The following is a 15,145-nucleotide window of genomic DNA, read 5'->3' as shown; positions in this document are numbered from 1 at the left end:
TGCTTCACTGCTCTGTGAAAACCTGCAGAAAAGAGACATTAGCTTCCCATGATCCACTGGAAACTAGTGAAGTCATAAGTAAAATGGACTCCCAGTGAAAGGACAGATAGAATGCTGTATTTTCTTTCAGCATTGGTTTTTACCTTAATAAGAAAATTAGCATCCTAAATTGTTCAACTGATGAAAGATACATTTCTTCAAATATACTGTGCTCTCTAGAGAAATCTCTCTCTCTCTCTCTCTCTCTCTCTCTCTCTCTCTCTCACACACACACACACACACACACACACACACACACACACACACACACACACACACAAACACACACCACACTGGCTTCCAATATACATTTACCTTTTTGCTTCATCAAGTCATATTTTATTAGAGACACAATTGAAGATATTTTGGGACAGGAGAAACTGTGAAATAACTCCAAGGAATGCCAGCTTTTCTGAATGACAGTTCAAAGTCTTCCTTTGTCTTTTGGTCACCAAGATACTCAAAGTAGTCTTAGGAGTCTGGCCTTGGCCCTGCTGAGAGTTTGCCTTGGGGCTGGTATTTATAGTGCTGCTCTTGATTCGTTTCCCATATCCTATTACACATAGGCTATACTACTCTCCAGGGAGGTTCCCCTCCCTTTGTAGGTATCCTTAGTAAGAGACATACTACCTACTTTCAGTTAGATTATCTATATACTGGAAATTAGGTTCAAGTAAAAATGATATATTGAATTAAAATCACTTTATTAGGAAAATTGCTTTTGTGTAAAGTTCTGATAAATTCACAACACATGAACAGACTATATTATCACTAGTCTATTCCAAATGTGAACTGTCTGTTTGGTTTTTATTTTACTGTATGGCTTTCCCCCTTAGGTCAGAGATAACAGAATTAAGAATTGGCATTGACACCTTAGTATAATACAGTTATCTTGGAAATAGCCCATTGGTAATCAAGCAGCATAATGAATGATATTAGTTGAGTAGGAATTGCTTATGCGGGTGTACGATTAACCTTATTGTATTATTTTTAACCCTGTTGTAGTGTGTGTGTATGAGTGTGTGTGTGTGTGTGTGTGTGTGTGTGTGTGTGTGTTTCATTGAGCCGAATAATAACACAGAGAGGGGAAAACTAAATTGCCCAAAAGGTCAAAAGTTACACTTGATAGTAGAAGCAATGTAAACAAAGGGCATAGAATAGGAAAAGACTGAAGGAAACAATTTGACAACGACTGTCTGTGGTATGATGAATGAGTATGAGATTATGTTGGGTGGACATTTACAGCGTAATTATTCATGAAACTGGTTCCATTGACAGGTAAAATGCTTGTCTATGCTCTGAATTTCTCCCTGTCTTTCCACTGAGGGTCCTACTGGGGAAAAATTCTCAGCATAGCTCTTCAATTTCTTCCATTTAATTTCTACTTTCTTCCCTTTTGTGGAATTTTCTTTTTTCTTTTTTTTTTTCTTTTTTTTTTTTTTTTGGAGCTGGGGACCGAACCCAGGCCCTTGCGCTTGCTAGGCAAGCACTCTACCGCTGACCTAATCCCCAGCCCCCCTTTTGCGGAATTTTAGTTACTTATATACTCCAGTGTAGGAAGTTCTTTGGTGCTCTTCACCTGTCTTTCACTGATTCTACCCCTTGGCTGTGTCCCACGTTTACAAATGAAGGTAGTGATGGCATTCTCCACTTTAATCACACTGATCTTTACTTCCGGCACTTCTTTATTCTTTCCATGAGTCTTCTTCTCTCTGACTCATCTGTTCTTTCACATTGTCCTCCTTTCCCATTAGGTTCCTCAGCAGATTAGACAGACTGGGTTTTCAGTTTTGCTCTTTCCCATGTCTCGTTGATACTGCCCTGCTTCTTCAAAACTTTTTTGTCACCAAGGATGCTTTAGAATGTACCTTCTCAGTGAAATTTGGGCATCTATCTGGTAAAGAAGAATTCACGTCATTAGAGTATTTCTGTGAGGTTTTCTATTTATTTGGTTAACAGGCTGTATTTACAGTGTGCTATAGTCTCCAAGCTTACGATTTTGTTTGGTGTACTGTTTTTTTATCTTAGCTGTTGTCTTTAGTTTTTAGAAGTCTCCCACATGAGCAGTATCTGAAGGCTGCAGTTCTTTTTAGCTGCAATCTTGTTGTTATGCAGAATCCCTATTGATGCAGGGTGTGGGAACGCAGCATAGCATGTGATTATCTCTATCTATGTGCCTCCTTTCATTGCACAGACATTTATCAACTTTTAGATCTTTATCGTTGTTTTGTTTTGCATTTTCCTCTTGTAGAAAATAAGGTTTCTGGAGAGTTCTAGAATTGGGTAGTTTTCTTCCTCCAGGTTTGCTAGAATCCAGTTGATCACATCATGTGAGTTAGGCTTTATTGCAGATTTCCCCTTATGGAAGTCTCAGTGAAGGAAAGCAGAAAGCCCTGTGCATTGCTCAAAATGACCACATCACCATTATCAACACCACTACCACTACCACCACCACCACTACCACAATAACCACCACCACCACCACAATAACCACCACCACCACCACCACCTTATCACTACCACCACAACTACCACTATCACTACTACCACCACCACCACCACCATTACCACCATTACCACTACCATCACGACCATCACTACCACCACCACCACCACCACACCACCATTATCACTACCACCACCACTACCACCATCACTACCACTACCACCACCTCTGACATGTACTAAAGTAAGAGGAGATCTTTCTCTGGTTACTCTGAAGGCAAAAAAGGTTTTATAGCTACACAGGCAAAGCTGACAAAAGTGTAGAGGTTTACTCAAGGCTAACCTTCCCAGGGAATGCTCGCAACAAGCATCTTCCTTAGTAATTGGTCCACTGCCAGTTCTTGATGCTGCCAAGGTCTCTGAAACCCAAGACTAGTCTGTCTTTTAAGTGTGGGGTGTCAATTTTCCCTGTAATCTCCACCTGATGCATATAAAAATCGTTATTTAAATTGCTGTTGTTCCTTGGGACAGGGTTTCTCTCTATTGTTGAGCATTGCCTCCAGTCTTGCTGTCCTGCCACCTCAGCCTAGCACTGGGCTTACAGGAAGTGCCACTGCATCTGGCTAAGAGCTTTTGATTTTTAGTTTGCTTGGCTTTCTCCTCTCATCTTGATGGGAGTGATGACTTCCAGGTTTGTCGTATGTTAGATTAGAAACTGAAAATGGCTCTGGAAATAACCGAAATCTCCAAATTTTTCTCCCTACTCTAAAACATCATGCCTAATTACTTTGTGAGAATTGGTTTTCCATTTCTCTTAAGATAGTCAGCTATGACCCATCATCGTGTATGAAAACCTCTTAATAGATAGATGGCCTCTGTCTTGTGTGCTCAGCCTGAGTGGAGACCAATTACATGGCTCGTTTTAGTTCCTTTTCACTGAAAGAGGAAAGACAGTGGGATAGAGAGGAGAAGAGGAGAGGGACAAACACAGGTCTAATTTCTAATAGAAATTGCTAGAAATTTGTATGTCAGTGGAGTTTTAAAAATGTAGACTACTCTAGAAATCTGAGAAATCCAACTTTATATACCTTTTGTGGTAATGCAAAGCATATTTTAAATACTTCACATAAGTTTTTGTTCAAAATGAAAAATTATGCTATGATTTATTTTGTGTTATTTATGAGAATTTTTCCTTTAAGTGAGTCTATTTTCTGATATACAGTCATTTTAGGCACCTCCTCTGAATTTTGGGTTTTAATAGGAATGATAAGCTATGTTGGAAGCTAGGTCTTAGAAACAGTGTTTTCAAACAATCAGGTTTCAAAATAGGCACGTTGCCAGCTGTTGTAGTAGACACCTGTAATCTCAGCATTTAGGACGTGGAGGCAGGAGGATTACTGTGTTTAAAGCCTGTCTATGTTATATCTTTCCAGGGTAGCAAGTATTACAGAGTAAGAGCCTGTTAAAATCAAGCAAAAGTACCAAAGAAAATGGATTTGTTTTATAAAACAGTCTTTGATGAATAACTTGTAACATTGGCAATTTTAAACAATGTAACTAATGTACAATATTAATTAAAGGCCATGGTAGAGGATAGTCTATAGTAAAGGCTACATTGTTTCCTCTGCATTTATCCAATACATATTCTGAATTAGCACTTCTTATTTTTCCTTATTTTCATGAATTTACCAGTCTATTCAGTAAAAGCATGGTTGAAGTGAATTGAATACTAACCCAAATGTATAAAGCACAAAGCACTTGGCTTTGAACTTGTATGATCACTACTTTGCAATGTCTTTTCTTTTCTTTTCATTTTTTTCCCAATAAAAGTAAACACAGCCCAGTGGAAAAGCAATGTTTTGACTCTTCCTTTTTATTTATTAAACCACAAAGTAGCCTTGAAAGATTAGTTTTCACAGGATCCTAGAGCTATTTTTCTGTTTGTTTATTACTTTGGAAAAATAAAATGTGTATCAAGATAATTAGGCATGGCAGCTTACTTGACAGTTGGCTAACAGAAATTAACCTTTTTCACAAGGCTATCTATGAACATCCAGCTGTGTGCTTTAAGCTGAGCTCTGGTCCAAGGGACTGTCTTAAAGAATGTGAAGTTTAGGGGTTCTTGCACGGGAGAGCAAGGTCATTGCTGCTCTATTCTTGGCGGTGTGAAGCTTTCCATGAACAATCCGATGTTTTTGCTTGGGTTGGGATCTGTCTATTGATGTGTTCATCTCCGAGCCATCTCTAGAGGATGTGAGTACTTTGGGCAAGAGTGCTGTTTTCCCTTCTCATTTAATGGTTGAAGAAACTAATGTACAGTGAAATGATGTGGACACAGGCGGGGCAGGAAAATTGAGATCAGTGAGCACAGTCCTTGTGTTTGAAGCCTGTTGTTTCACCATTAGGCACTCCACCTAGCTTCTAGCCTTCTGGAACTCAGAATCAATCTCTTCTTCCTGGGAACTTCTGAGACTCTTTATCTGTATCTCTTTTATAGATTATGTATCAGGTATGACATAGATAATATATCGGGTATAAATACATGTTTTATCTTCAGTCCCACTCTGTGAGGATCTTGAAGACTGAGGAAACCTATTCTTCAGTGTGCACGAAAATTGTCAACTCCAGCTATTATAGCTAATAAAAAAAAGTTATCTCCCATACAGAAGTTGCAGAATTCAAATAATTATTTATCATAGGTAGTGTGAATGAGAATTCAGTAACATTAATTTTGTGAAAGGGAAAAGCAGACATGGGCTTTAGTGAAAGTCAATGAAAGGACATAGACCAAATGTATCTTTGCCTCCTGTGTCTCTGGCGTGAAATTTGTAGGACCAGAGAAAGGATTCCTTTGAAGGGAAATCTAAAACAACCTCTTGCAGCATTTAAAAATGGAGGAATGAGTACCAGAGCTCATGGAGGCTTTGTTTCGATTTTGAACATGTATTGAGAAGCTTTCTATTCGGCTATCCCTCAATAGGCATATCTGTCTCAAACTTTTAACAGCATAAGCCTCAAATAACCTAACTCTCATCTTCTGCCCATCCCAACCCAATTCATACTTATCAGGTGAAAAACTGATAGCCCCACGGTGGCCATCATCCGTTCTCCTTCCATCCAGCATGTCCACATCTGACTCCTCCCGTCCCTGACAATGCGGTTTGAGGGATTTGAAGTTGAAACTATATTTTATCCCTGTACCTTCTTCGTATTGGTAATAGAATAGGTTGGCTGGAAGACAGATTGTGAATGAGAAACTGTGTTGCTCCTAACCTGTAAACCTGGCTTTATACTCTTAAAAGTCAAGTCTGAAAAATGACTTCTGCTGTCCTGGATTGGGGTAACTGCAATTCCTGACCATTTTCATCTTACCTTTGACATAACACCAGTTGTCGAAGCAGAGAAAAGTGGTGGAAATTCCCTCTACACTGTCTGCCCTTAGGTGTCAACCCCAATGATTAGTTCTAGATTAAAGTTACAATGCTCTTGCTTCTTTCAATTTTCCTTTTTCCATTTTAAAAATAATGATCCGAGGTTACATTTATTTGGGTGATTATCACATCCTATGGGCTCAATATATTTGACTCAAGCAGGTAACCAAGTGAATTAGATATCATAACACAGATGGTAAATACCTCGCTGGTGTCACCAAAGCTTAGTAAGTAGAGTAAGTTTGAAATATGGTAATGGGAGAATAGCTCCAATTCAGTAGGAACAGATTTTGTTTGCAAAAAAGTCACAATAATCTTCTATGTCAATATCATTTATGTCTGTTCAGAGATCCAAAATCCTAAGCGTCGAATTTCCTGGAGATCAGTGGAGTGTGAAGGAAAGGGGAAAGAGCGGATGTAATAATGCCATGAAGATGTACTAAAAATCACCTGGCTTTACAGAAGGCATAAATGATTCATTTGTAATTTAGGCCATACAAGTGAACAGCTAGAATATATATTAAAAAGATGAATTTTAAAAACTGAGGGAAAATTGGGGACTATTAAATGGAGCTTCTATTCACCCAACAGGCAATGTCTGACAAGTGTTTCTACCTGCTGCCTTAAAATTTATTTCCCAGAGTTATACAGTGAGAGCAATAATGCTTATTTCATAGTTACATGTGAATAACAAATATTCATTTTGTGCCATGGAAATCGTGATTGGGAAGGATGTAGCCATTTCTTTTCAGTGTATGCAATGGCAAGGAAAGGCACAGTCACCATGTTACATTGATTCTGGACAAATGGGTTTGTGAATATTGAGAATGATTTCCTGGCAAGGTAGGATGTCTCAAGAGGTGTCAAGTGGCTTATCACATCCATGGGGATTGAACATGGTACATGTGACTCTGAAGATCAGAGTGAGAATGGGTGGATAACATATTTCGGCTTAAAGTAAACAACTTTTAATCTCCAATACTGTCCAGTGATAAAAACAGGCTGATGTGGGAAGTAGACAGTTATTTCTTGCTTGATATAACCAAGCAAAAACTAGATGACTTTTTTACCTAAAAACTCCACAGAAGAGCTTAGCATCAAATGAGTAACTTGTGTAGATGATTAATAATTCTTTTCAATACTGGAAGGCGCCAATTATTGACAAAAACACTTATGACAGTATGTGTTCCTTTCCTTAACCCTGCAGTGGCTACCAGCACTCTCAATACTTTTTTCTGTAAATTGTCCTTCGGATTCTCTCCTGACACTCTACTCATTAGAAAAATTTCCAATGAAAGCTTGTCCTTGCTCTTCCTCTCCAAAAGGCACAGATGTAGTTTGCCCTGACTCACACTTTCCTATTTCATGGGACACATCACTGGCAGGACACTGATAAGGCCCCATCTGACTGTCACCATTTAAACAAGAAGTAGATTTGACTTTCTGCTTCAGAGTTCAACTCTAGAGGTCCCCAAATTAATTAGAAACCTAGTTTTCTAATATCTGTCCCTTGCAGTATTGTTAAAATCATAAAATGATTCTTAAAAGTTTGGACAACCTCTTTACATTCCAGGCAAGAATAAGAAAAACAAGGGGCAATAAAATTTCTCTGGAGGTTTTGTTTATTCCAGTGAGCACATCTATTCGCAGATATGGTTGGAAGCAGAGTTCTCCAAGACACGTTTCTCAGGGTTCTCTTATTAAACATTAGAGAAAAAAGGAAAACACAAAGGACATTTTCTGTCCTTGCAAAAGGCAACAGCTGGACACATGATGATGGTTTTCTCATACCTACATAATTCTCAGTGACATTCAGCCAAAGTCTAACAGGTTCAAAGATGTTCTCACCAAATGTATAACTTCACGTTCTTAGAACAAAACAAAACAAAACAAAACAAAACAAAACAAACAAAAAACCCAACCATTCTTTATTTGTGCAGAAATTTGTTAGGAAAACCACTGAACACGACAAGGAAGGAGGAACGGCTGAGTAACAGATGGTGGCAGTGGTTCAGCCTCTGCCTCTGAGAAGATCTAGGATTAATGGGCGTATGTTTTGTTTTAGTACGAGCTGATCTTTTTCATGTGATCTTTCAACACTGCCAATGATGCTCTTATTTATTTTTCCATTAATCCAGCAGCTCAGCTTTACAAGTATATATGAGGTTGTGGTTTGGGGACATAAAAGTGACTGAAATAGATATACTTATATACATATGGCATGTATGCTATCGTCTGGGGATGCATTCTGGGGAGCATTTGTCATATCTTTAGTTTCATCCATATGTTCTTCAATGACTGTTCCTCAGATAAGGACTTACAGTATATTATATTTTGATCTTTGTATTGAGAATGGTGGGTATACAAGGTTTATGGGAAAAACATTTCTAACTACAAACTAATTTAAGCAAAAGTTATAGGTGATTAGATTTAAAAGAGAGAGTCAGCTTTGAATGTGGGAATTTTTAGCAGCAGTAAGAATGAGGTAAATGTAAGGAGGGAGGAGGGCCAATGGAAAGAGCAGAGATTTAATGACGAGGAGCTCGGACTTTCTTTATTGGCTTTGCAATCTTATAGCTCAAAAATAAAAGCTATTATGGCCATCTAAGAATACATTTCTTCATAATCAAATGCAAATAACAGTATCCACTTTCCAACCTTATTGGAAGGCAAGTGATAGTATGCTCAATAAATTCTCATTTAATTAGTGCTTGCTGTAGGAACAAGGGATCAGCATTTAAAAGAAAATCTCATCAGGTGTAAGAAAACAGGGAAATAGAAACCACAGTCAGTATTGTTTTGGACAGGATCTTTGTTACAAGACAAAATTAGTGGGTAGAAGTTTGAGAAGAAATGAAATTTACATACTTTTTCAGGAATACCCCTGAGCTATATATTAGCTAAGGGGAGCTAGTAAGTTTTTTATAGGGACCTTGTGGAGGTGACCTTAACAAAGCATGTGCCTCAACTGTCATTTGTGAATAAGGCATGGGCATCATCAACCCATGACTTAATGCAATAGAAGCATGCCACGTTTGTGGTATTGTGTCTAAGTGACATACTCGACCCAGCAGAGCCACTGGGGCTCCTCTCCTGCAGCACTGCTCCAAAAATGCACAACTTCATTCTTAGGAGGAAATATTAAAAATGTAAAGTGAAAGAATTCTACCAAACAATCATAAAATCCCAACAGACAAACAGCAACTTCAAACTGCACCAGTCTTCTTTAAAGTGGCTAAAGGTAGGAAAGTCAAAGAAAGGCTATGAGGTTACTGCAGATTAGAGGAAACTAAGAAACACATCAATTGAATGACATGCTCCACTGTACAAAGAACGTTAATGACAAGAGTAGGAAAATTGTGTTAGAATGAGCAGTTCAGTTAAGAGTTTCGTAGCTGTGTGATTCTCCTAAGTCTTTTCACTAATCTGGTTAGATAAAGGAGAGCTTTCTTAGGAAGCAAGCAAGGAGTAAAAGAGAACTCTTATAACTTTTACAACTCTTCCATGAATCTAAATGTACTTCAAAATGAACACTTAAATAAACCGAAACAGGTTCATGTGCAACCAAGGCTAAGGACTCTACCTGAAGATGTAGTGAATCCTCATCAGAAGCTATCCCTTCCTAAACCTGGCTGCCATGTCGTGCAAGACTGATCCCCTAGCTGTTAAGAAAGTATGATGCTTTTTTTTAATGTTTACTTGTCCTTGGAGTGTCTTTAGAGATAGTGATGGTGAGTGCATTCAAATAGCATAGCCTTGAGAAGTATTAGTAATCAAAGGAGACTTCTGCATGATGTAGCTGTAGGAAATCTGTATTCCTTCCCATCCAAGGGAGGAACTAAGAGAACACCCTCCACTTTCTTAATGAACTTTCCACATGAGGCATGTCAATGGCTTTCACCCTCTCTTAGAAGCCCAAGTTCTTACAATTGGATTTTGTGATTTTTTTTATTTTTATTTTATTTTTTTTTAGTTTAGGAAAAGGAGATGCATTTTAAGTTTTGTTTGTTGTATGAGAGGAAAAAATGTCTTTAGACATTTTTAGATGTTGTATATTCTTTAGAGCTGAGGAATTACCTTAGTTTAATTGGGAAGGAAGGAAAGAAGAAACGAAGCAAAAAAAGAAAGCAAAGACGGAAAGAAAGACCAAAGAAGGGTGGGGGGGCAGTTGTCTATTTTCAAAGCCCTGATTTAGAAGTATTTCTTTTACATAACCAATGTTATATAAATGATTGAATTAAATAATAATTCCTTTATTCTATATAAACCACAGAGAGCTAAGGACAGAGACTCCTGTCATTATGTAAAATATTAATCATAACTTAACAGAGGTGTGCCTGCTTCATTTGTAAACACACGGCATTTGGGATATTAATACTATCCAGCTTTACAAAAGCTTAAAGCTCTTATTCCTTGCAAAAGAATCTGCTGATAAGAGTGGTGCTTTATATGTTTAAAATGGGGACTTTTGAGTATTTTAATAAAAAGCCATTGAGGATTTTCAATGACGTCATTGATGAAGACATCATCTGTGGACTCAGTCACAGTACTCTGAACACACTGCGGTTGTCCAGTGAGTCGCCCCACACCTTTCCTCATGCCTTTGTCATGCATAACCAGGGCTGATAATCATGTTTTCCTTCAGTGGCATTGTAAGTAGTGACGGCATGCTATGTTTTTTAAAAAAGCAAATGAACTTGGTACGTGGCAGGTTCTAAATATATATCACTATTTTGAAACTTATTAATTTTTTATGAGAAGAATTAAAAGAAAAACACAAATCCTATGTCACATTCTGGGGACACTTTATATAGAACATAGCCTTTAGGATGATGTCATTATGCAGGTGAAGGCAGACAAGTTAGGTCCAGGGCATGATTGGACAGTGAAACAATAAGGCAGGGGGTGGGGGCAAAGCTTTTGTAAGGTGGGAGAGAAGGAGAAGAAAGGAAAAATCAAGATGGAGACAGGGAAGGATGACGCAGATCCAGGTGGTCTTGAATTGCCAAGGTAGCTGGGATGGGTATCTGTAGGCAAATTTATCTCTAGGTGGGCGGTTTATATCCTTATCAATTGGTTGTAATTTTATTGTGTGGATGCATTGTGGATTGAGAGTTTAACATGCAAATCTGATTGTTGGGGTTACAGTTTGTTGAGTTTTGATTTTACTGTCTAGTTAGGAGTTTACACTTTAACTACCAGGGGCCGGTTGCTGGGAGTGTGGGCAGAGTCCGTGGCAGGAAGCTGCGATAGGTCAGCCACTGTTGGACTTCTAGAGCCCTAATTTTCCCGAATAGGTAGAACCAGATAGTTTGAGGCTAGCAGAGAGCCGCCGGGAGAGATACTAATCTGAGATAAATTAGCGCTAGTTCCAATGGCTCACTGGAACAAGAACTAGCAAGGGAGCAAGACCGCGAGGGTACACGCAGGAACCTTTCCGATTGTTTTTGTATTTTTACTGCAACATTAGCCCTACATTATCATTTGGGTATTTTGGACTTGCTTGCTCCTTTATGCCATCCACTCCTCCATCGTGACCTACAATGAGCCATCTGTCCTACAATAAGCCATCTCTCCTACAACGAGTCTGCATAGTTTTATCCCTGAGTGCCTGAGCAAGCCCCAGCGCAGAGCCAGCTCTCTCACTTTAGATCATCACACCCCTCAAAGGGCCTTTGGCATTACTCAGAAGTTGTCTCCTCAGTAACCGTGGCTCCCCACCCAGCACGACTTCAATTTCAAACTTGCATATTTTACACCTCCCACCCTCTCATTCTTAACTGAATACCTCACTTCATGTTTCATTCAGAAAATAGAAAACACAGAATGAAAACCCCATCTGCCCACAACTAAATCTAGAAAACCCGGTTCACTCGCCTTCATCACTGCAATGTTACCACCTGTTGCTATGGAGGCCAATCTCTCTGCCCAGACTCTAAGCCCCATCTCCTTACTCTCAACGACACCACACTTCCTGATCTTGCCTTGTAAATGGCTCCCATTACCCCCCCACCATCTCCATGGGAATGCAGACATGCGCGTATACATCTTTTCTTCAAACGCAATCTTTCTTTAGCTTGGCTTTCCCTTCAGCTGTGTAGAATTTTCTAGATCTCTTCAGAGCCTCCTTTAATGAATGTATTTTACTACCTGTGCCTCTTTCCCGTTTACACAGTCTCCATCCTTCCATGATCTGCTTTCACCTTCTATTTCATTGAAGCTTTATCATTAGGTCAGTTAAACTCAGTCATGTAGACCTAGCTGGGGAAAAGCACTGCCTGAAAATCCAATTCATCAGCTTCAGCAAATGAGAATTTGGGTTCTAATTTAGGTTCCCATTCATAACTTGAGAGAGAGGAAAAAAAAGAAAAGAACATCACCTGTTAAGCCTTTGTGATCTAGCATTTCCATTAACTTGACTAGAATATTGGAAAATAAGCAAAGGCAGATATTGGAACTAAAGAGCATATCGGAACGGTGCACTCTTGCAAATGTCTGGTTATTTGGAAGTGTGGATCATGCTGATTTTAACCTTAGTGGGTTATATCAGCTAAATATGCTTCTTGACTCACAAGCAAAGATAATTTTGGTTAGATGGAGGCCTTAGTACACGCAGGCTGAGCAGCAGCCTGGGGCAGCAGATGATGACCTGAATCGGGCAGGTGCAGCTCCCATCTAAATGGCATAGCCAACGTGTGGATTAGATTAAGTGGAAAATAATCTTTTCATCCTAATTAAGATGTGCCTCAAAACAAGCAGATCTTTAACATATGGAGTGAAGGTAATTGAATTTGAGGAACTCAAGAAATTGACAGAGAAATGTGTCAGATGGCAGACAAATGGAGAGCAGGATTTAGAGTCAAAATAACTTGCGAGTTTGGTAGAAATCGTCTACAGAAGAAAAAGAAATCAAGAAATGTTTTGTTCCATTTTGAACGATTTCCATGAAAACACATTTTTTCTTTTCAAAAAAAAAAAGAAAGAAAGAAAGAAAGAAATTTTGGTGTTTAAAATTACCTGTCAGGTATTCGTAAAATTTACTTGCGATTTACTTGAATTGTCCCGTTCTCTAATAGTGATGTTGGCTCAACTTCTAATCTCCGTCTTGAACTCATTCATTTCTTTTTTTTTTAAAAGATTTATTTATTTATTATATATAAGTACACTGTAGCTGTCTTCAGATATACCAGAAGAGGGCATCAGATCTCTTTACAGATGGTTGTGAGCCACCATGTGGTTGCTGGGAATAGAACTCATGACCTCTGGAAGAGCAGTCGGGCGCTCTTAACCGCTGAGCCATCTCTCCAGCCCCCGAACTCATTCATTTCTAACTCGTTCCACTACTTCAAGCAGAATCCTAGGTAGCAGCATGTCTTACCTGGGCTAAAGCAATTGTATTTCAGCCCTCCCACTCCCCCCCCACCCAGAGTTTCCCTCTACACAGAAGAGAGAATGACCTTTACATATGTAAATCAAATCATATCAGTCTCCTGCTTGAAATCCTACAGTGGTTCCCATAGCAATTATGTAAAGTCCGCATTACTTTCCATGACTTGGAGGGACCCTGTGTAATCCCATTCCAACCATCTCTCATCATCCTTCCTTCAGACAATTATACTTTGTCTGTGTCCCACTGCATGTTGTTTCTTAGAGCATGCAAGTTTTAGTCCTTTTACCCTGAAACCTTCCTCTAGCTTCTCCTATCTCCCTTCATATACGACTTGTGATCTCTTCAGAAAGGAATCATTTCCAAAATCAGTTCAGAAACTCATTTTCTCATCTTCTTACCTTTTTTCTCTTCATGTTAAATGTACTTATGTCAGATTGTCATTTATTCCAAGAGCAACCTGAACCCAATAGAATTATTAAACTGTTCCTTTCCTATTTGAAAACCAGGTTCATTTTCTTCCAATAAATCAAGGATGTCTGAAAGCATTGATCTGTCAAGATAATCCATACAGCTGACTTTGCTCATCAATGTAACCATGGCTAGCTATAAGAGATGGATCATTAGATGTAGGGACCCAGGAATCAAACACAAACACTCTCTGCTATCATTGTCCTTCTCTGAGGGTAGAAAAGGGTCTCTTTGAAATGATCAGCAACCATAGAGACACCAAATATGTTCTTCACCTTTTCTTTGAAGGACCAAAATATTTTTCTTACATTTTTGAATCTAGGTTAATGTATAAGTTTATCAAATCAATGGAAACTGCATTTCATTCTTTTTAGTTTTCCTACACAAATCCTTTAATGAAAGATGTTGAAATCCAGTTCTTTTGTAAGTACTTATTCAGTGATAAAAATTTTTATATTGGGTAAGAAGGCAACAACAGTATCTTTATTAACATTTGTATTGCAAATTGGTCCACAACACACTTTTGTATCATTGTGATGCTGTGTCACTATGAGATGCCCACTGGCATGACTAGTAGCAAAAACCATATTTCTAATATGTCACCATGTGTCCTGGTGACTCTGACCCTTCAAAGTATCTGGACTCTGTGTTCTACTTGCCACCTTCTGTGATAATTAATATTGAGTGTCCAATTAGGAGGATCTAGAACAGTGATTCTCAACAGTGACTCTTTAATATAGTTCCTTATGTTGCGGTGACCCCCAAATATAAATTATTTATTAGATACTTCATAACCCATTTTGCTTCTGTTATAAATATCTGAGATGCAAGATATCTGATATGTAACCCCAAAGGAGTTGCAGCTCATAGATTGAAAACCACTGATCTAGAATCATTCGCTATCTGTAAGGGATTACCCATAGAAGGTTAACTAAAGTGCGAAGACCCAATCCAAATGTGTAGGACCATCTATACATTTCACACTTGGATCAAACAAAAAGAAGAAGCAAGCTAAGCACAAGCTTTCCGTTATCTCTGCTTCCTGAGCAGACATGAGGACCAACCAGCTCCAGTCACCAGACCTTTCCTACCATCGTGGATGGAATCTCCTACCACTGAAGGGGAAAGCAAGTCCTTTCTTCTGCCTCTGATTTTGTCAGGTACTTTACTGTTGCAAGAGTCAAGTTGCTAGCAGACCCTCTGATACACAGCCACAACCTTAACCTTTGTTGCCTAGCACTTACTTGGAAAGCTTCAAGTTTGCCTGTGCCTTTATTTGGTGTTTGCTTTGTTCCATTGGAAGAAAAGCATCATGGGACAGAGACAGGCCTGCGTTGTGACTGTGTCACTCCTATCTGACACTGTGCCTTCT

The sequence above is a fragment of the Rattus norvegicus genome, chromosome 15 (genome assembly GCF_021556685.1).
Source record: "Rattus norvegicus strain SHRSP/BbbUtx chromosome 15, alternate assembly SHRSP_T2T, whole genome shotgun sequence".
Lineage (NCBI taxonomy): Eukaryota > Metazoa > Chordata > Mammalia > Rodentia > Muridae > Rattus > Rattus norvegicus.
This window is presented reverse-complemented; position numbering follows the sequence as displayed.